General features: G+C 42.4%; 1 protein-coding gene across 1 annotated transcript in view; it reads left to right on the plus strand.

The window, feature by feature from the left end:
- The window catches only part of znf438 (zinc finger protein 438), a 48,790-nt gene that overhangs the window by 12,966 nt on the left and 14,379 nt on the right, over window positions 1-21,445 (plus strand). The window contains exons 2-3 of the mRNA XM_030757000.1: window positions 13,360-13,440; window positions 17,386-17,480. The gene's annotated coding sequence lies outside the window, so the exon portion shown is untranslated. The remainder of the gene's footprint in view (window positions 1-13,359; window positions 13,441-17,385; window positions 17,481-21,445) is intronic.

The raw sequence follows: 21,445 nt of genomic DNA on the forward strand, positions 1-21,445 counted from the left end.
GCTGTAATCCAGTTTTTGGTTGGATTCAGAGCAGAGATAGCAGCGGTTCAGCATGTACCTGTCAGTACTAAATGATTGCTTATTTCCTGCCAGAGGAGGGGGGTTGGGGGGGGGGGGGTGGAGTAATAGCAAGCAGCTGCCTCAGCTGGACCTCACCTTTCTTTTTTGTCAGCCTGCTGCTCTCTCGAGCTAACCTGCATGCCAGCACGCCAACTTTCCCTCATGTTGTGCTCTGGCTATCCGAGATACCAAGTGCTGTGGGTGGCAAGTAATCAGGATGCAGCACAATAAAAAGACTTGATCCACTTTGTTGAGTGATAACTTCTTGTTGGGGTGTTTGGACAAAGCATTGTTGTTTTGTCCAGCGAGTTCATGCAACGCCTACTGCTTATGACAGTCCCTTTCTATTCGTGCTGCTTTTCTCTGATTAGCTAAATGCTCCATCGATTTGCAAGGTTGAAGCAGCCGGCGCGAGGGAGCCGTATTTATCACACAGAGGGAAGCGTGCGGGATGTTGCACCGGGTGCCACTCTTTCATTGGAAAACAATAAATATAAATCTGTGGAATGTGTCCCTGTGATCTAAGTCCGTGGTGGATCAGGGAAAGGTGGGGGAGTAGAAGGCCCGGTCTCCTTCGCCTTCCTCAGGCAGTAGAATTCGAAAGCTTCAGCAAAGGCAGACTTGCAAATCAGTGTCACAAGTGTAAGATTGGCGCTTTAAAAAGTCAGTGAGGATGTAAGAGCTTCTTAGAAGCCCTCTCAGCAATGCAGAGGGACTTTGGATAGGGCAAGGCTTCTCCCCATGAATCACAGCTAATTAACGAAGTAATTAAGATCAGAATCTCGGCTCAGAGAGGGTCTCTGAATTGCCTATAGATTCAAATAGGCCATCAAATGGAAAATCCCTTCCAATTGTGAAAGGGCTAATTTAAAGCGTTCAGACCTTTTCCTCTCTATTTTCCCTGCCATGTGTCACACAAGGGACATCTGTTGAAAAGAGCAAGGCAATGTTACGGTGAGTTAAAGCCCTCTCCACTCCATCAGAAGCACTGTTCATAATGCATTCGCTATACACATTTCGGCTCGAGTGAATTTATTTCAATAAATAATGTCAGTCCAAGGACGCGCTTCGATCTTTGTACGGCGGCCACGCTCACTGTAAGCCACACCATATTGTTATCTCATTCCTCCTTGTGCCAAATGATAGATTAACAAACAGTTTAGAAACAGGGAACTGAGCATGTCTGCACTTTTATCATCTCCACACTGCCAAAATAACCTCCTCCTTTTTATGATGGATGTATTTTCCAGTTTTATTCTGCTCCTACAAGCTGCACTGCTATCTTTAGGTATGGCCATAATGTTAGGGCTTACAGGGAATTTCATATAGTGGGCAAAAAGTGGATGCGATTTATGGCTGGGATTAAGTCCAGTGTGCTTTTTCTGGTAGGTGCTATTTAGGTGGTGCAAGCATCAACTGTGTAGACTTTTTCAGATGCCAGTCTCTTCCCTGAGCTGCTTCTCGCAGTAGAAAGCTTGATTGGAATCAAAAACAGTATATTGTAGCGTTTTTACTCTGGTGTGTGTTTCCAAGGATAGGGCCAATGTAAAGTAACCTGCTGGTTTTTGAACTCCGCATTTCAAAATTCTCAAGTTTAGCTTCAGGGCCGTTGTCATTTGTTTTTGGAGCAACAGGGTAGAGTGCTAAGTCATCAGCAAACATTGGATAGCAAGATGCATCGATAATGCTAATTAGTGCTGAGTAACAGACAAATAAAATACTAGAATTTCATTCACCAACACTGAAGCATAAGCTGCTTTTGCAGGCTGTACCACACACCGGGTTGTTTTATTGGCCAAATTGTTCCATTAAAAATACTCAAAGGTATTAGCAGCACAAACTGTGGAGTGTCCAGTCCAATGAGGCCTAGCAGTCCGAGCACTGGCTACAATTTTAAGTTTTGGCCCACCTTTCAATTAAGTGGTGATGCTTGCACTTGTAACTTTAAATGTTAACATAATTGGCAAATTGGCAAAGTATTTTTTAAAAAAGAAATCACCTGCTGTAAAGTTGTCAAGAAGGGGTGAAATTAGCTATAGAGACCAAAAAAAAAAGATTTTTGTACCAGGCTATAAACATGTTTATTTCATCACTGAGGCTGGGAATTTCAACACGGGAGTCTAAGACCTCGATTATATTTTCCACACCCTTAGTCTGCTAGAATTGGCTTGGGTCCGCTTGAGTAATAATCAGACAGTGATAGCATGGGTCCATGTGGACGTTCATGTGCCTGCTAGTTTTTTGTGACCATGCAAACTCATCCACGGAGACTTTACATTTTAATGCACCAACTGATCATGCACTCTAGGCAGTGGTGGCGAAATCATAACAGGGATGACATTGTGTCTCCAGCTCCTCAAAATTGATTGACTCCTATTTGAAGACAGCCCCAAGTGACTATTTGAAAAACTGCACTTTTCGGCATTTTTTCAGTTCTAGAAGTTACTGCTTGATAAAATACTATTTGTTCCAATTTGTTCTGTTCTGTACTGTAAATAGACCTGGACCTGGAGTAATTAGGCAAGCAATCAGCTAGGTAACTGGAAAAAGCTGCTAATTTGATAATAATCCTCAACAGTTACTGGTTCATGCTTCATAAATGAGAGGCTTTGATGCTTTCAGTTTCATGCTTTAAAACATTCAAATGCATCTTCTTGTGCTGTCAAAATTGCAGCCATTTTTCACTATGGTCTGACATTTTATAGACAAAGCAAATGATTGATTCGTCTTCAAAAATAATCAATAATGAAAATAACCTTTAGTTGTAGCCTTGGGCAGCTTGTTAAGTGTGTAAATCAAACAAGATAGTGATTGCTTGAAAAACATGTAAACATGTATTTGTTTACAAGGATTTTTGATTCTGTGAATTTAGAGCAACTTTAACTCTTTTCATCCTCCCTTTTAGCCTATGAGTCTCAAACTGTGTGCCACCAAAATTCAGCTTGGATCCTTTATTACTATTAATAATTCATAAAGAATTGTAAAGTTGGGCATATCAGAAAAGATTTGAGAGCCACAACTACCAGCCAATACCAGCTAAATCTCCCCTGATTGGTTGCACCTCTTAAACAAAAGGTTTAAAAGAGCAAGTGGGTGGGGCTTCTTTAGTTTCAGAGCTGTGTAAGATGACCACATTAAGGATGCCCTCCTCTTTTTGTCATCACACTTAGCCTGAGTTTAAAGCCTGAGTGTTTCAGGGATTATTTGTATTATTTGTATACAACACTGACCTCATTATTTTGGCGATGTTTAATACTGCAGTAGTGTGTAAAAAAATATATCACAAGGTAGTTTTGTTTGATTGGGAGGAATAGCTTTCCTGATCTGTACCCAAGTGGTATTCTGTTATTGGACTTCTGTGCTAACCTCGATTTTTCTAAAACATAAATAAGGGTGTAAATGCATCTAACACTAGGACACCCTACGCCCCAGGTCGCTGATCAGTTTTTGCAGTTGTATCATCAGATCTGTGGCTGTATGTTCTGGACATTCAGGTGAAAAGAAGATCAGAGCTGTCAGCTGATCACCACGTGGTGGTGAGCTGGCTCAGGTGGTGGGGAAGATGCTGGACTTACCTGGTGTTCCCAAACATATAGTCACCAAAAGAATGAGGTCGCCGATACAAGTGGTGGAACTAAGTTTCTGTCTAAGGGTGGCCAGGCTTCCCCTTAGAGAGAGGGTCAGTCGCTTAGTCATTTAAGAGAGACTCGGAGTAGAGCTGCTGCTCCGCTACATTAAATGGAGCCAGTTGAGGTGATTCGGATATCTGTCCACAAGACTACAATGTCTTGTGGACACCTCCAATATGAGGTACTTTGGGCATGTCCTACTGGGAGGAGGCTCCGAGGCAGACCCAGGACATGCTGAAGAGATTATATCTCTGGGCTCGCTTGGGAACGACTCTGTTGGACCAGATGAGCTGGAAGAGGTGCCTGGGATAAGGAAGTTCAGGGCTTCTCTGCTTGGACTGCTACCCCCACAACCTGAACTTGTATAATCGGTAGAAAATTTGCACAGTGTTGGGCTATCAACCGCTGGCTAGAACCCACAGCAAACAGGGAAATAGTCATGGTGTCCTTTACTACGACCACATATTTTGTTTCTTGTGTTTCTGTCGATACTCAGTCTTATTCGATGCCACTGGTGGGTCAGAGGACAGTGCAGGAGTAGGTGTCTTACAGCAGGTTTTACTGGATGATAAATGCTTTCTGCTCAGGGCACAAAGCAAACCTCTGTTTCCTGAGCTGTCTTGTGCAATTTGTGCTGAGCTCAGTGCAGTGCCAGAACATTTCCACTTATGTTTCACCTCGGTCTACACAAGTATACTGTGTTGAAAGACACACACCAGGGTCAAGTCACTGATGGGGAAATTGAAGCAGAGTCTGTGTTGAGCTACAGGCTATTACCTTTTTTTTTCTTCAGTGCTTTTCTTATATTGTGTTTTAGCCCCTCATCAACTGTGTGATCACTGATGTAGGCAGAGACTTGGCTAAAAAAGGCCCAAAAAAGTGTTACTTGCAATACAAGTGAAACTGACTCTTTTCAGGCTTTTAAAAAGTTTTTGTGTGAAATGTTTCATTTAGATTGGTGGAAATAAAGTTTACCCTCTCAGGTAACAGTGAATTTGCCACCAAACCTAAATCACTTCCTCTTCTCTTTTCTCTCAGCCTGGAAGGGGTTACTCTCCATGTTTCCTGTCCAATTCCCAGAGCTCCGGCTACATTCTGATTGCTTTCTTGATGTTAAACATTCCCAGGCTCTTATAACCCTCTAGCTTGCTTCCTCCATCCAAGAGCCGTCCCAGGTGAACGAGTGGGCGAACCTCCTGTTTTTAAGGATAAAATCTCCCCAATTTTTTTTTTCTTCACAACGGGTTGGAGATACTGGAGGGGACTAGAGGGGCAGGGAGCTGTGCGATGGGAAAGCATTCTTTCTCTGCATTCCGTTTAGCTGCTGTAAGGCTGTGGGAAAGCATGTTTTCCCAGCCATGGCCCATTTGGGGCAGTTTTTTTACGAAATAAGTCAAAAGGTTTGATCGTGCAGCTCATAGAGTCAACTCGTATTTTCTGAATATCAAGGTTAACGTGCTTCTCTTTCAAACATCATCTCTTTATTTTTTCCTTCCGCGACTCCTTCCCACTCCCTTTTCTCTCGAGACACCTGATCGACGGCTGAGTTATGTTATCTCGTCTGAGTCAGCGCAGCCTTCACATCAGTCATAAAACAAAACGGGATCCAGATTGTGCTAACATGCCTGTGTAGAGGCTGCAGTGTAGATGTGACCCAGGAGCAGTGCTGGGCCAAGCTGGACTATATTTATCTCAGCGATGCGCCGGCTAATTGCCCTCCCAGGCCTAATCATTTCCAGGCTCTGCAGCTCACAAATGACTGGAGGGGAGGCCAAACACCCACTAACCTCATGTTAAAGGGATGTCGACATCAATGGGGATGTCGGAGCACTCCGCAGACAAGACAAATTAGCACAATATGCTTCCTTCTCATGTGCCATTAAGATGTTCTCTAAGCGGATTGGATTGAAGAGTCCAGCATTACTGTCTGCTGCAGTGTATTAATTGAATCTGTTTTCCTGCCTCTGTATCAGTAATGCGACGACTCTTGGCAGCATCCTCTGAAGGCGACACTGCGAGGTTGTCTTCATTTCATCCTTGCTATTGAGGCCTGCTAAATCCCTCTACTGCTGCCTCCTACAGCCGGCTTAGCTCCTTTCCCAAATGAGGAATGCGCCTGTGCCCCCGCCCTGCTCGCCTCTCGTCTGCTGTGATGTGGCGTCGGTGGAAAAGTTTACTTTTCTGCGATTTGTTCTCACCACCGGCCCCCTGTTTGAGTTCCTGTCCTTGTCGAATTGCGCTGTGCTTCCTGTATGGTTCCTGTCCCAGAGACTTGCCCCGCTGAAACGCTGGGTACACGATGGGCCCGGGTCAGGGGGTGAGGGTTTTGTGGTGAGGGAATGGGAAGATGACACAGTTTGGGTTGCCTCTCAGCCTGGTAATCAGCTTTAAGCTTCCTTCCTAGTCCAATTCCCAAAGGGATACTGGGAGAGTTTTCCACTGCCATCTCCATTATGCACACCTGGAGGTAGACCAGGTGGCGTGCCAGTAATGCCAATGATCATATCAAATAATGTAATGAGCTGTTAGTGAAATGCAGAGTTGACAAACTCATAGGCAGCACAGGAAATGCATGCTGTGACAAAACTGAGCAACTCTGGAATTTTGGAGCAGAGTGTTTTGGAGTGATGGCGGTCATCCCAAAAGTTTAGAATTTTTTTTAAAGCTACAACAATGCAAATTTAGTCCATCACAAGAAGCTTTTCAGCAACAAAGTCAGTCCTTTGTTTAAGGAGGCCTATTGCTCTGTTCCTTATTTTCTGACATACGCTGTTAAAGTGCTGAATGCTCATATTAAACATGGGCAGAGTTTCAAATAATACTACAGGATTCAGATGGCTGCAAACACTCTGTTTCAAACTGTTTTTCTACTCTTTGTTCTGTATGATGTCAGTGAGTAGAGATGTCCCTAAATTGAGCGTCTCAGACACCTAGCTCTGCTTGTATGTGGTTGTGAGCGCTCTGTTTGTGAGGGGCAGCCAATCAGAAGATTGTTGTCTTAAAGGAAGTATGGCCTTATCGGGAGAAGAGCTAAAAAAGCTTGTTTCATGCAGCGGCTGTACTAAGGGGCTGCACAAAGGCCCAGTATAAGAAAAATAATAATTAATTTGAACTGTGAATCATGCAAAACTACTCTTTCAGAGTCCAAGAATAAAATTAATGAGCTGGAAATGATGCATTATGCATAATTGCTCAGTGACAATCATGTAATGTAGCAAAGTAGGGCTGTTCAGTTACAACACTATGATAATTAATTTCCCTTGATCTTTAAATGTAATTCAACTAAAAAAAAAAAGAAATGCACATTTGCACCTGTGAGTACCACCAGATTTTGTGATGAGACCGTCCTCACTTGAGATGTTAAAGTTTTAACAAAGCGTACAAACTGGAGGAGTGAGGTTTGAAAGAAGTGGACATTAATAAGGACGTGGGTCTGAAGAAATCCCATCATGGAAGCTGCATTTGGACAGTGGACGCTAAAAGTTTGAGTATCTTTGTTGGTCTAGTTTTGTTCTGTTGTCTCTTGGATCTTGTCTCGGGTATTTCAGCGTTCTGGCAGTGCGGGGCTATGATCACCCATTCTGAAAGATTTTGGCACCGGAGTCATCATTGTCATCCTCGTCATTTTCATCTGCGCTAAGATGTGTTTAGCTGATAAACCAGTTTTGCTGTCTTTAGTATTCCATCTGTCTAAATCAAACACGCTGACTTCCCCTGTAGGAGGTGAATGCCGCAGTGAGCACCATGAAATTAGTAAACAAAGCGGCTCATGCCAAAGAGATTTAATGTAGTGATAATGACAGCTCTGCTAGGATTATCTGGCTGTATGATATTTTTGTGAGTATTGAGCGTGGATTAACTGGGCTTCAATGCTATTTGTTGCCCACAAAGTCAAACCCACAGAAAGTAAAATGATGGTGTTACTCCTTAAATCAAAAAAGGAGTAATGCAGTGCTTTGTGAGATTACTGCAACACCTTTTTACCAGCTACGGTGTCATGGGAATAATAACACAAAACTGTTGCAGTTTTCCAATTAGGCTGAAGAGGATGAAATCCACGCTCGCCTCCTCAAAAAGCTCACCTCCGAATCTGGTCGGCCGTAGGCTGGTCTGTCAAAAGGTGAGCTCAGAGACAGAAGCAGAGAGGGATGGAGAGAAAGAGTAAGTGAACTGAGTTTGTCAGCTTTTTAAACCTTGAAATTGATTCTTCTTCTGGGCTCTTTATTCTAATGACAGGCTAATCCCCCTCTGCTGTTTCCTTCTGTTATAAATAGAGCCTCTTATTTCCCTGCTCCACCGTGCGCTGCTTCTGAAAATTAGCACTCATGATGAGTCTGCGCTCTCAGCAATCAATTTGCCACAGTAAGTCCTTCCAGAAAGGTTACCTGTGGCAACCGAGCCCCAGTCACGTTAACTTTGAATTTGCCGCTCCTGCCAATTTTGATTCTGCTAATTAAATAAATGGCTCCGTCTGGAGAGTCAGCTGAATGAAATGTCAAAATATTGATGTCAAATAGTGACGTGATTTCAGTCTGTTTGTCGTAGGGAGAGGAGTGTGGCTGGTAGAAGGGGGTGCGTCAACCTCAGGGCTACTGTAATCATATTAGTAGAGATCTGCTTATTTATGAGGCTGTAAGGTATTCCTGCTCAGCATGGGCTATCCATCACAGCTCGGTTGGCTTATTGCAGCCTGCTGCAGTCACACAGCTAAGAAGTGCAATCGCAGAGTATCAGATTATCAGATGGAGCTCTGTTATCTAGTCACTCAGATCATGATGCTGGGGTAAACTGCCGGGAATTAGCCTGCCAGTCCTCTTTCTGCCCGAGTCATGTGATGCTAAAGGAATGTTTCTTTTCTTTGCTCACATTTCCTCCACCTGCCTCCCTCTGGCTTCACCTCCCACCTGCCTCCTCCTGCTCCCTCTAACAGGCTCAGTATGCCTAAAATTAAGTACTTCATACAGTGCGTCTGACCATGTCTAAAGGCAAAAGTGTTTATAGCTGTTCTAAATGTCCAAAGTTGAAGGCGGTGTAGAGAGCGTGCCATCATCCTCCAGGCAGCATCCCACTGCCTCCCGAGTCTTCTTCCAAGAGCTTCTGTCTTTTGTGTGCTTGATGCAATGAGTCACAGAGATGGAAATAAAGGAGCCAGTATACTCATAAACAGAAGCTTGTCAGCAGGTCGGACGGCATCTGAACCTTCCTTCCTCCACACCTCGTATCGCACAGTGTCCGAAAATTTCCGCAACTTTCCATAACCCACAGTCCGAGCTTCACTCTCACTCCACTCTGCGAGGAGGTGAGATCCGCACGCGGCTGTTCAGTTTTTATGTTTACAACCACGTGTATCACCGTGAGTGCCTTCCTTGTGAAGCCGTGTGAAAATGTGTCATTATCCCTACAATTACACAATTATCCAGCATCGCCCCGCCACGACAGCTGCAATGTCACCCTGCCTTCGAGTACGACCGTTTGAAAGAGGTACAAAATGTTTCCCTCTGACGGTCAGAGGCACATCATACAAACTAGTTGTTTTCAAGCATACTTTGAGCCTAAGGGTTCACACTTATATGCAGCTGTTGCTGGAGTAGAGTAAATATAGTACATAGCAGTGCCATCCAGACCTGACTGAGCTTGCCAATCAAATACATAAAGTTAATTTTTCCTTGAAATCGTTTCTAAAATGAAATCCATGGAATACAGTGAGTCAACATTTAAAAGATACGTATAGCATCAACTGCTCTCCAAGCAGTTAGTGGGGCACACACACACAAATATAACCTAATTCTGTAGGTGTAAATTCTTCTCATATATTAGTTGGGATAAGTTCACAGCCTTCGAGGTCATGGCTCTATCACTGAAATTTGAATAGGAGACCTTCCCAGTTTTTTTTACCAGGAAGACCCTGCAGCAACATACCTGTCACAGGACTTCCATGATGATGCCATGAACTGGCACTAGGTGTTTAACCTCAGATATCCTTGTGAACATGCTGGCAGTTTCTGTTATTTTTCCATTTTGTGTCATGTTAAAAGTCGGGCAAATTTGGGGGTAGATTGGGGAAAAACTTGTGAACTCAGTCTAGGGCAGGGATCCTCACATCCAGGCCTCGAGAGCCCCTGTCCTGCAGGTTTTAGATGTCTCTGCTTCAACACACCTGAGTCCAATATAGAAGTCATTAGCAGGACTCTGGAGAACTTGACTGCATACTGAGCAGGTAATTCAGCCATTTGATTTAGGTGTGTTGGACCAGGGACACATCTAAAACCTGCAGGACACCGGACCTCGAGGCCTGGATTTGAGGATCCCTGGTCTAGGGAAATGTAAGGGTTTATTTGGTCTGCATTTCTAAACTACCAGACTTTGTATTTTAGCTATTTAACTACATTTTCTTGCTGTAGAAGCAGGCAAGCTTTTCTCCATACACATCCTCGGCAAAGACAAAGCTTTAAGAGGTCAGTAGGAAATCAGACCTGTCGTTCTTGGGGTTCTGCAGTAGGATGCTCAGTAAGAGATTCTAATCAGTGAAAAATGTGATTGATGAGAGGATTATTGTTTTTTCTGTCACAAATACATTTGTTGTTGAATTGTCCCCTTTTGATGACTACGGCCCCCAGCTGGTAATTACTTTATATTCTACTGTGAAATACATCCAGTGAATCTGGAAAAGGAAATGCAAATGCACACCACCTTATTGTGTATATTTGTGTGTTCGTGTTGGCGACTCAGGAAGGTCTGTGGTGAGTCTGGCACGCTGTGGGGTCTCTGGGTTGCTCTGATAGCACATGTTCCTTTGAGGCCCCAGCATGCTGTGGATAACAACACCAACCTCATCCAGAGTCTGATCTCGGGCCAGCTCAAAAGGAGCCAATGTTTCAACTGCCAGGACCTGGGCATAATAAAGATACATCCACGGTTGATTGGTTGAGCACATGATCAGACGTGTAACACGGGTTTTGATAGCTGATAGCGCCGGTTCTCCCTGCTCTGGTTCTTTGCTGGCGCACGACAACGCCTGGATGCACCCTCAGAGAATGAGCCCACCCTTCTTGTCTCCCCTTGATCTCCTCTCACTGTTCCTCTCTGTTCTTTCTGTGCCTCCCCCCCGCTCCAAAACAGTCTTTCTTCTGAGCCTTCTCCCCTCCCAGTTTCTCAGATCCACAGGGCCAGATTTTTATCGCTTTTCTGCGAGTCCTGCGAGGGGAACCTTGAGGGTCTCAGTGGGATCAATTTAAAAGGGAAGCACTTGTCTCTCCTCCTCTCCTTGGCCCTCTCGGCTGATTGGGTCCGCTCGCCAGGAACTCGCAGGCTTTTGATCTCAACCACCCCCATCATCACCCCCCACCAGTGCTCAAAGTTTTTGTCAGAGCTTGGCTCTATGGGAGAAAAAAAAATTTGTTCTACTTTCGGAGAAATGCTGGCCCCATCCTCTTTCTCTGCACCTGTGAGAGGCCGAGTAACATTTTGTAAACCCACAGGGTGGTGGTACTAACAATCTATGGTTTGACTGACTTCTCTTTGAAGATGTGAGAGCGATCCATCTCTTCAAGTGGAGGTACACCGAAGAGGACCTGTAGACCTCGGGCAGCTTGCTCAAACAACTGGTGAGAAGTTGCTGGGAGCTGCAATGCATTATTCACAGAGTGTTACAAAGAGGAGAAAGGTACGAGGTGATGCCTGCGAGCAATCCCACGCTGAGCCGCACTGAAGTCGCTTCCCTCACTACAACATGAAGGAACAGTGACCCTGCAGCAAAGGGAGTACCTTAGATTACAATAACCATCCAGGGAACAGTGTGTCCAAGGTTTCATGTTTCTGAAAAAGGTAATCCACTTTATTATAACCTGGGCCTCACTTTAAGCATTTCTGATGGTGTTTCTAAAATTTTACTCACCACAGGAAACTAAGTGACATTGCTACAATTAATAGCAATAGAGCAAGAAGCGGAAACGTAGTCGTATCATCAAATTTCAGGTTTGACTTCCGCACCAGTTATTAAGGGTTGGGTGTCATTAGGATTTTATCTTCTCTACTCACTCACATCTGTTCCAGCTTTTCAGTTCCTTTTAGGAAACTTCAGTCTGTTCCAAAAAAATACCAACTTTGTACTGAAGTATAACGGTCAGCATCAGCAACATAAGTGGAAGCAATGATGAAATATGCGACAGCAATAATAAATACACTACAGTTGTAATAAAATGTAGTTATAGCTCCGTGTCTGCAGTAATGAGTAAAATGTCCTCCATATGATTATGTAAGTTTGTTGTGTAACATAAGTGGTTTGCTGGGAGAAGGGCAGTATGAACTCTGTGTGTCAGTTTTTGGATAGAAGCCAGGCCCAGTCACCCTCCTCCTCCTCATCCTCCTCCTCCTCTGTCTCCTGCCAGGTCACTGGGGGTCAAACCAGAGTTTTTCTTGTCCTACCTCACTGACCTCTCTCCTCTTGGGAAACCTCCAGTTACATCTCAGGATTAAAATTCCTGGTAAATTTAGCCAAACCAGGCCACAAGCTCTTTGTACGTTTGTTTTTCCAGGTCGTATCGCACGAACATCACCTTATTTCTCGCCAAATGGACTGAGTTTCTCAGCGGCTGACAGACAGGGCCTGAAAGTTTGAGGCGGCATGGTTTGTGAGCGTCTGTCACTGTTCAGCACCCCTTCTTTCCAGGGCTCTTGGGTCCCTGGGTGATGACATCATCGCTGTACTTGTGCACTAATTGAGGTTTAATGCTAGAGTAAAGAGAGCAGGGCTGTAATTTTCCCGCCCCGGCCTGGAATAGAGACGACAGCTTTTCATGTGGTCGGGGCTAATTTAGGCTGCAGTGCTGCAGCTGCGGGACACCTCACACTTTTGCCCTCCTGTTTCTGCCCAGAGATTAGAAAAATATGGAAAAGCAGTTTGTTTAGAAAGTAATATAACAGCTTTGGCATTTCCCAGGTTTAGACATACAGTAGGGCTGATATAAGGAAGCACAAGTTGATAGGTAGGTAGGTAGATTTAGGCGTAGGTGAGTTGGGGCACAGGTACACCTAAATGTAAATGAGACTTTTAAATAACAGTTTAGGTAGTAGGTTTTGCAGGGCCTTTTAAAATGAGGCTGGGAAGAAGCATTGCAGTGAGGGAACCACTCCTCCCTATGAACTACAGTTATTCTTAATGATAAACAACACAACACTGCATGTTTTATATAGGCTGTCATTATGATTGTATGTACACAAAGCCTGGGCGTAATGGTATTCTAGGCAAACACACATACACATGCACACCGACACAAACATAAAGCTCAAGCTGCTCTTTATCTCATCCACCATATCAGGGTCTGTATAAACATCAGGTCTTTTTGATGCGGAAAGCCTTAATCAAGGGTAATCACCGGCATCGCTTGGTGGTTACTGGCCTGTGAGGGGAGGGGCAGAGAAGGTGGGCAAGACCTGCGGAGACACCTGAAAGCAGCAGGAGACCAGTCTGGAAGACCAGGATTAACTAGAGCCAGCGTAATGATCTATGTGACAGCAACAGATAACGGCTAACACCAAAACCATTATCATATAAAACTCTTTGCTTCGCTGTATTAAGGCTTTAGGTTGTAATGCTACTAAATAATTTATTCCAATGGGCAATAATGACAAATGTTCAAGTCTTGACTCCTGCTGCTTTTCTTTCCTCTAGGTGGCGCACGTTGGTGGCATGTGTAGAACTGGCTGGATAATGCCCCCCTTCTGCAACCTGCAAATTTAAACCTGCAAGTTTGTAAGTTACAAACTACTTTCATCACATGCAGCAAATAAACTCTTAACACATAGTTTCACTGGTCTTGATATATCGGCCGATATATTGGATTTTTTAATCACCAGATATTGGTATCGACCTTAAGCCTCGTATATCGTTCTGGTTCTACCTGCAACACTCATGTTTTGCTTGCTAAAATAGTTTTCTGTCAGCAGAGTCTGGTGGCTTTGAAGAGAATGATTTCCTATATCAACTTTGTCACACATTATTAAGATCTAGGTTGCATATACCTTTATACTTGGAGTTACTGTTCATCATGGAATCAGTGCTGTGGCTCCCTCTTTGATGCAGAAGTTGATTCAGGGCTGCGTGAGGCAGTGTTAATTTTGACAGCAAATTTTGATTTCGTTTTAGTCATAGTCTTTTGACGAAAATGTAATTTAGTTTTAGTCATAATTTAGTCATCTGAATAGTTTTAGTTTTAGTCTAGTTTTAATCAACTAATTAGCGTAAGCATATAGTCGACTAAATCTACAGTTGATTCAGTCGACTAAAATATAAAGGGTGTAAAATGTAAATGCTTTTTCTTCCGTCCCCTTGAATTAGTCATTACACACTTACACGAAATTAAGCATTTATTAAAAGTTATGGAGTATTATTAATGCTTGAAAGACCAATACACACACAGACATATTGAAAAAAACAACATCTTTATTTACCTGACCTTCTTTATTGAGCATAACAATAAAATATTGATGAGTAGGCCTGCTCCGCCTGAAAAATTCACAGGCTAGTGTGGCCTTCCCGGGTTTAGATCAAATTTGTGCAACTGTGCGTTTGATTGGATGTTTTCCTAACTTGTCCCTGCCTTTCACAAAATTCATTAAGTGCTGATTGGATGTCGTCCCCGCCAGGCATTTTCGTCTCATTTTCATTCGTTGACGAAAGTGTCAATAAATTGCGTCATCGTTTTTATCCTTTTAGGTAGTTTTTAATCTAGTTATCGTCTCGTTTTGGTCATGAAAAAAAGGGTCGTTGATGAAAACTATGACGAAAATAGTTCGTCAACAAAATTAACACTGGTGTGAGGAGAGCTGCAAATGCAGTTTAACTAAAATACACTTTGTGAAATGCAACATCAGACTACTGATTAAAAACAATTTTGTTTAATTTCTTGTCTCTTTTGATAATATAGCAAAAGCAACTCATTTTCATTCAGTTATCCAAACACTTTACTGAGAAATTCTCTGCGATAAATCAAAAATAATGCGCAGCAGCAGCGCATGAACACACTTCAGCAGAAGCTTTTTTGGCATGCGGATGCTGAGCGATCAGCCCTCATATGGAGCACTTTCTTCAAGCGAGAATGGAAATAAGCAGTAGATGTCATTGCATATAGCATATCAGTGCCTCTGTAATGTACAGTGGCCCCGGGGTGTGATTTAGAAATGAAAGAGTGTTTTGTGATTAAAACTCCCGGCACATGCACGCACACATACACACACTGATTCCATTGTACCAGTCGGGTCTAACTGGCCTCTGCCTGGGCCAAAGCCTGTTAACTCCAATCCAGAGCGTAGAGGCTGGTAATGAGCACTGTCAGAGCTGACATAACAACCTCCCGCTCTGGGGCTGAACACTGGAGTCAGAGAAAGAGAGAGAGAGTGTGTGTGTCGGTCTGTGTCGGCTGATCCCGATTCAGCTGCAGTTTAGTCTGATATTTTGGAATTTTCAGCCTGACTGACGGTCAGTATTCCCAGTCCAAACCTGGCCTTTAATGTGTGCTAATACACAAAAGAATGTCAGAAGAATTCAGACTTTCTTTTCCACAAACTGTGATACATGGCGTGCGGAGAGTTTGGAGTTAAATTGTGTTAAAACCCAGACTTAAAGTATGAAAGACTTTACTTCTAATTCCCCCATACCTGGAAAGAATTACACTCTACTTTGAAGGTTATTACTTAAGCATTTAGACCACCTAGGTATAAGGAATTAAGTTTTCTTTGAGTGCAAATTACTTTGAGTTGGAAACAAAGGCTCAGTGTGATATTTATATTCTAAAATATATTTTAACCCCCCCCCCCCCCCTCTAAAAAAAAAATCTAAATATGCTTATTGTACACTTTAATTCAGCTTACATAAATGTTTCCTCGCACGTGCCATGAATGCACTCTTGAGATATTAGGTGTTCTGTGCTGTTGTGTATTTGTCCTCAAGGTTAGAATCCACGACGGTGGTTTTGTTGAAGTTAAGCATTTTTCTATCCGTACCCATCCCGGCTCATTAGAATCAGCTTGTTTAGAGTGGATGACTTGCTGTGTTGTCTGATTTGAGTTCAGCCAGCACACAAAAAAAAAAAAAAAAAAAAAAATGCAGTCCTCACGTTCCAGCATCGCGTGTCCCGGCCTCCCATTTCTCAATAATTTATCCAGACAACTAGAATGATTATTATATGAATATGCACTAAAAATTCCATTCATGTGCTCTTTCTCTCCAAGTTTGTGCATGTCACTGTGTGCCAAAGAGTGTGTGCATGCGAGCAAATGCGGAGCTGTGTGTATGCAGCACTTTTCCGCCTGAAACAAAGGAGGTGTCAGGGCGAATTAGCCCCCCTACAACTGAACGCCCAGAGAGCTTAGAGATGCACCACAGGTTCTGCTGAGTCGCACATGAGCCGCGGTGTCTGCTTCACCCTCCTTTGCTCCACCCCCGCCACACTCCTCACCCCCCCGCCCCCCCAACTCCTGAGTTGCTCTAACAAGGTTGTTGGAGGAGGATAAGGCGTGTTAAATGAATAATTTACACAGAAGAGCGCTCCTTATTTATTTAATACGGCTGGATCTGACTGAGTGGGCAGCCTGCGTCCCCAACTGCTGAGACACTGTTGGCTAAACGAGCACTCGCTCAGCTTAATGGAGGGTCGAAGCGACAGGCATTTAGAGAGAGAGCAAGGGGCTGCAAGAGAGAGTTTGTTGATATTGTGTGTGTGTGTGTGTGTGTGTGCGCGCTTGTGAAACAGGCCGTGCAGAGCCGTGCTAGGGTGTAAAACCATGTCGCTCCTGAACACTCTGTTTTCACACTGTTTTGCTGTTTATATTTTGAGAAATGAAAGATCACCAACCTCAAAATTCTTCCAGAAATTCATTGAATACATTTATGCGCTCCCTTTGATTAAAAAATGCACACCAGGGGTGTCATGACAACCGCATATTGACAGTAGCTTTGATATTTAAAAGTGAAATATTGCTATCATGTCAATAATTCACACATAACATGGTAAATAACTGTGTAATTGTACTTTTTGTGTCTTTCATGCATTTGTTTTTTCTAGTTGAAATAATTTGCAAAACATAGTTTCATTTAATTTTTAATTGTAGCTAAAGTGATAACTTTGTTTTATTTATTTTTTTTTTAACCACAAGGTGAAAGTTGAATTGTGGTGAAATTATTGTTTTAATGCTAATTCAAACATTTTAATTTTAATTTATGGAGCCTCAAAGTCATCATATTAAAAGAACAAAAAATAACATGGCTGTGTTCTTGTGTGCACTCAGCCCTCCAGGTGGCCAGTCTCTAGCTAACTAGGTAAATTTGGCTGGCTAGTTAGCTAGAGAAGCTTTTGCTCTTCATACACTTGTAACACTGAATTAGCTGACGGCTAACACGGGTTCTTCACTTTTGATTCTGAGGAATAATCCAGTTCCCACCCTGTTAGTTAGACAGCATGTTTAGAAATCCAGATAATTCCTTACATTATTTCTCACTTTAATAGATCACTTATTTAATTTTATTTCCCAAATATTAGATAATAAAACATTTATTATTCATTTTATTCCACAGTATAATTTTAAATTCTTTGGGACTCCATATCTGTCATATTATTTTCCTTGTAGTTGCTTTGACTTTCTCTGTTTGGAAAGGGGGGAGAAAAAAAATCAGTGAATGGGTTAATGTGTGTCTTCACAGGGGGAGTGTGGAGAGGGGGGGCCAAGATCACAACCCGGGCACCAACCAGAAGAAGCAAGGGAGCGGCTGAAAGGGAAGGAAAGATCATCCAATCGGTAAACACCTTGGTTCTACGTCAGTTGTTTTAAGATAAGATCAACTTTATTGATCCCACACAGAGACATTGAAGTGCCACAGCAGCACAAGATAACTTAAATACAACATTGTGCGTGCTGCATTCAGGTAATGAATTCAAAACACTAAAGACAGATAGCAACATGAATAATACAGATACTGAGACAAAGATGGCCACTAATAAGTTCAAAAATCTAAAACTTGAGTCAAAAATTGCACTTGCGGATGGAATTATGTGGTGAGCGAAGAACTTTGTGTCCCCAAAAAAATGACAGCAGTGTTTTCTGTTATTATATTTGCATTGTAGAGACAGCAGGGGACACAGGACCAGAGGAATCTTTTTGTTTGGTCTTTAACAAGGGCAGCATGAGAACATGTCAGCCACGTTCCATAATTAAACATGAGCTCTCGTTCTAGGACCAGAGACAAACTAATCAGGTTATGACCAAAATCCTTGAAATCCTCACTCTGACATCTGCGGAGATCTGTGTGTCCTCCTCCTCCACAACCACCTCTTCTTCCTCCTGTGGACAGAAGCGGTCCCACTCAGCAGAAGCATTACACGAGCACAAACACAAAATAACAGTTCCTGTGTGTGTGTGTGTGTGTCCATCCCAGGAGAATGAAATCCCCCAGCTCACACTGACCTCATTATAAAAATAGCTCGTCCATCCAGCCATCACATTTCCCACATTTCCCCTCTCTTCCACAGCCTCTTAGATACGTGGCCATCCTCCCTACCTTCCTCTTTCTCATCTCTTCATCAGTGTTTGTGCTGGACTTAACGTGAGATTAAAAGCTTATGCAAGTCCGTGTAACGGCAAGGTTTCCTCTTCCTCTGTCATTACCGATGTGTCCCTAATCTGGGATGTCTTTTAATCATGGAACATCTCTGAGCAACATTAAAGATTGCGTTTCAGTTAACGCTGCGTCTCGGTAAGGTAGTGACTGCGAGCTCTTTCGACATTTTTCCACTGACTTCCTCTCTCCTCTTCTACCTGGTCCACTGCCTGTTCTGCCAGTGCAGAAAAATCCCTCCCACTGGAGTGAGCAGCGTCTGGTTAATTTAACAGCAGCATCAGTGATTATTACAGTCCGAGGTTGCCTTTGATCCTGCCAGACAGCATTTGTCTTAGTTGGGTTTTATAATCCAACAAAGACTCCTTAGCAGATGCTCAATTTATGGAGTCTGAACAAAGGCTGAGATAGAGAGACATTTTCTTAAGACTTTATATATCCAGATAAAGGCGATTGACTCATTCCTGCTGATGGTTAGTAAAGCTCACAGTTAAACACAGTCACCCATGGGAGATGTTTATTCAAGCGCAGCGCTGTCAGCCACTGAGCCACTCTGCTGGAGCAGCTTAAGCTACTGCAGGAATAATAATTAGAATACAAATGATTACAAATCACTTAAACCAAGTTATAGTGTACTTAAACAGTAATATAGAGAGCAAAATTACTGTTTCTCTGGAAACTTTTTTCTGTTGCAATGCAGATTGTGTAATAAAGAAATCAAGCAATTTAACCAACTCAGGAAAGATGAAACTTATCCAGGAGCTCTTTTGGGTCCTGACTAAGTCAGTTTATAGGTTTTCGCAAGTCTCACTTTGAATCTGAATGCATTAAAGTCATGCAGCATCTGAACATCATCCTATAAAAAAAAATCATGTTTTTAAATGATGAAGCACAAAGTACTTTCAGTCACAAGCCTAAGAATGAACTATAAGATGATGTTTGAATGCAGTAGCTTTTTACTTTTACAGGAAGTGGACAAACTTCCGATGCTTTAAGTAGAAAGTTCTCCTTTTGCTTTCATGGCCTGCTTTGAGTTCCTGACAGTGTTGATAAATAACCATTCTCCCTGTGAATTTTTAAAAACACCTCATTCAGAATATTTGAAACAATTTCAGTTCTCATTTTACATTAACGGTTTACACACACACACACACACACACACACACACACACACACACACACACACACACACACACACACACACACACACACACACATACACACACACACACACACACACAGAACTCATGTTCTGAGTATTAGTGAAAAGTAAAGTAAAGTAAAAGTAAAAGAACATGATCCACAATGCAAGTTCCAGGGTCCACTTTCAGGACCTGGTGTTGCTGTTGATGATTATGATTGATTAAGCAAATATGCTGTCATTTCATAACGAAAGCACCGACAGCAAGCACAAAGCCCGGTGTCTGACAAAAACGCTGACAGAACCCAAACAGTTATCACAAGGCGGCGCAGTGTGAAAAATGACCGAGTGGGTTGCTGTAGCAGTTATGTGCCAACAGAACAAGCATTAGGCAGATTAGACCCCTGAAATCAAACTTGCTATAGTATGAAGTTCCCTCTATTCTGCAGCCTCTGTAAAAAAAAAAAAAGGCTTGTCAGTCTGTTGGTCATAAAATCTTGGGCAGCTCCATCATGATTGCTGTTAGCAAAATCATGAACCTTTAGAAGCTTCTGGAAGCAGGAGCATTTGATGGGAGTAAAGCTACATTACCCACAACTGAAGTTAGACCTGCGTATCTCTCTGTGAAACAAAAGTTGGCAAACTGACTTTCTCAAAAGTTTTCTGGTTATTGTGGTGCAGATGTCCCCACTGTCTGGCTCACCTTGGATTATACTGTTCGCTTACAAAATGGCACAGTAAATATGATGTCTCTGCAGCTGCCATTTTTTTTTTTTTTTTTTTAAATAAAGCACACCCAAAACGCCCTCCTTTCCAAAACATGAGAATATAGGTTAAAGGTTGTGAAGCTGTCCATGTTGAGTTCAGCAGTGCACATACTGTATATTAACGGTCCCTTGGAGATTTGTTTTAGGCATTTTCAACATATAATGCTGCTTTTGTAATAGTTAAATTTGGTTTTCTTTTATATACCAGTAGTTACTGTGCCTTATCAGGGGTGCAGTAACGAAACTCCTTTACCAAGAGTTTTGATATCTGGATCTGATTTTCCCCAAGTCAGGATGTTCCCTTCAGAGTCTCCAGTCAGGCTGAACACAAAGCACTGGGAGAACTTGCTTTCATGTTAAGGGTTTTTTTTTTTTTTTTTAATGTAAGACCCAGGGCACAAAAAAAAGGAGAAAACAGAAGTTACAGTTTAATTAAAGAATTGAGTGGACCTGAAACAGAGTTTGAACAGAAAAGTAAAAATACATGATATATTGTAGTAGAAAACTCAAATAAATGTATCAATGACTTTATGTTATGGTCAAAAAAACATTATTAGTTAAAAACATGACTAGTAGGTCAAATTTGTTAGCTTAAATGTGGTAATACAGTTAGCAGCTAAACTAAGTGGATAAACAACTGGAAACGTTAGCTTAAATTATGACATATCTCTATCAACAGATGGAAATTATTGGCTAAATGGCTACATTTGTAGCTAAACATCATAAACAGTCTAACTAAATAAATGGAACTGCTGGCTGCAAATGATGGATAACGTGTTGGTGGTCACTAAAGACAATGATTACCAGTTATTTGTAGTAGTAACTAAAAGTATTGGGTATAATGGTTGGTTGAAATAATAGGCCCTTGGTTATTGGTAAATGGCTGATACAGTTTATTAACCACAATGGTAATTCGTGACCGTGGAAAGCAGACAGTCGTCTGGGTCCAGTTTAAAACTTTGAAAATCAAAGTTGTTAATAAAGTTCTTGAGTCCATATGTCATGGTATTTGAAAGATTGGGAACCAATGCTTTAAGTGATTAAACTATTTTTCACTTTGAGATTCTAGGATTACGAGTCTAGCCACCATGAGCAAGTGTACTTATTTGTGTTCACCCAACTTTACCTTCTCACCTAGCAGCAGCTTATTCCTCCCCAGAAAGACAATTTGATGTTAAATATGAAAAAGCCGCCACACATTGACCTCCTTTTAGAAGCCCGGGCTTCACCTCAACAGGAG

This window comes from Archocentrus centrarchus, chromosome 20, assembly GCF_007364275.1.
Source record: "Archocentrus centrarchus isolate MPI-CPG fArcCen1 chromosome 20, fArcCen1, whole genome shotgun sequence".
NCBI lineage: Eukaryota > Metazoa > Chordata > Actinopteri > Cichliformes > Cichlidae > Archocentrus > Archocentrus centrarchus.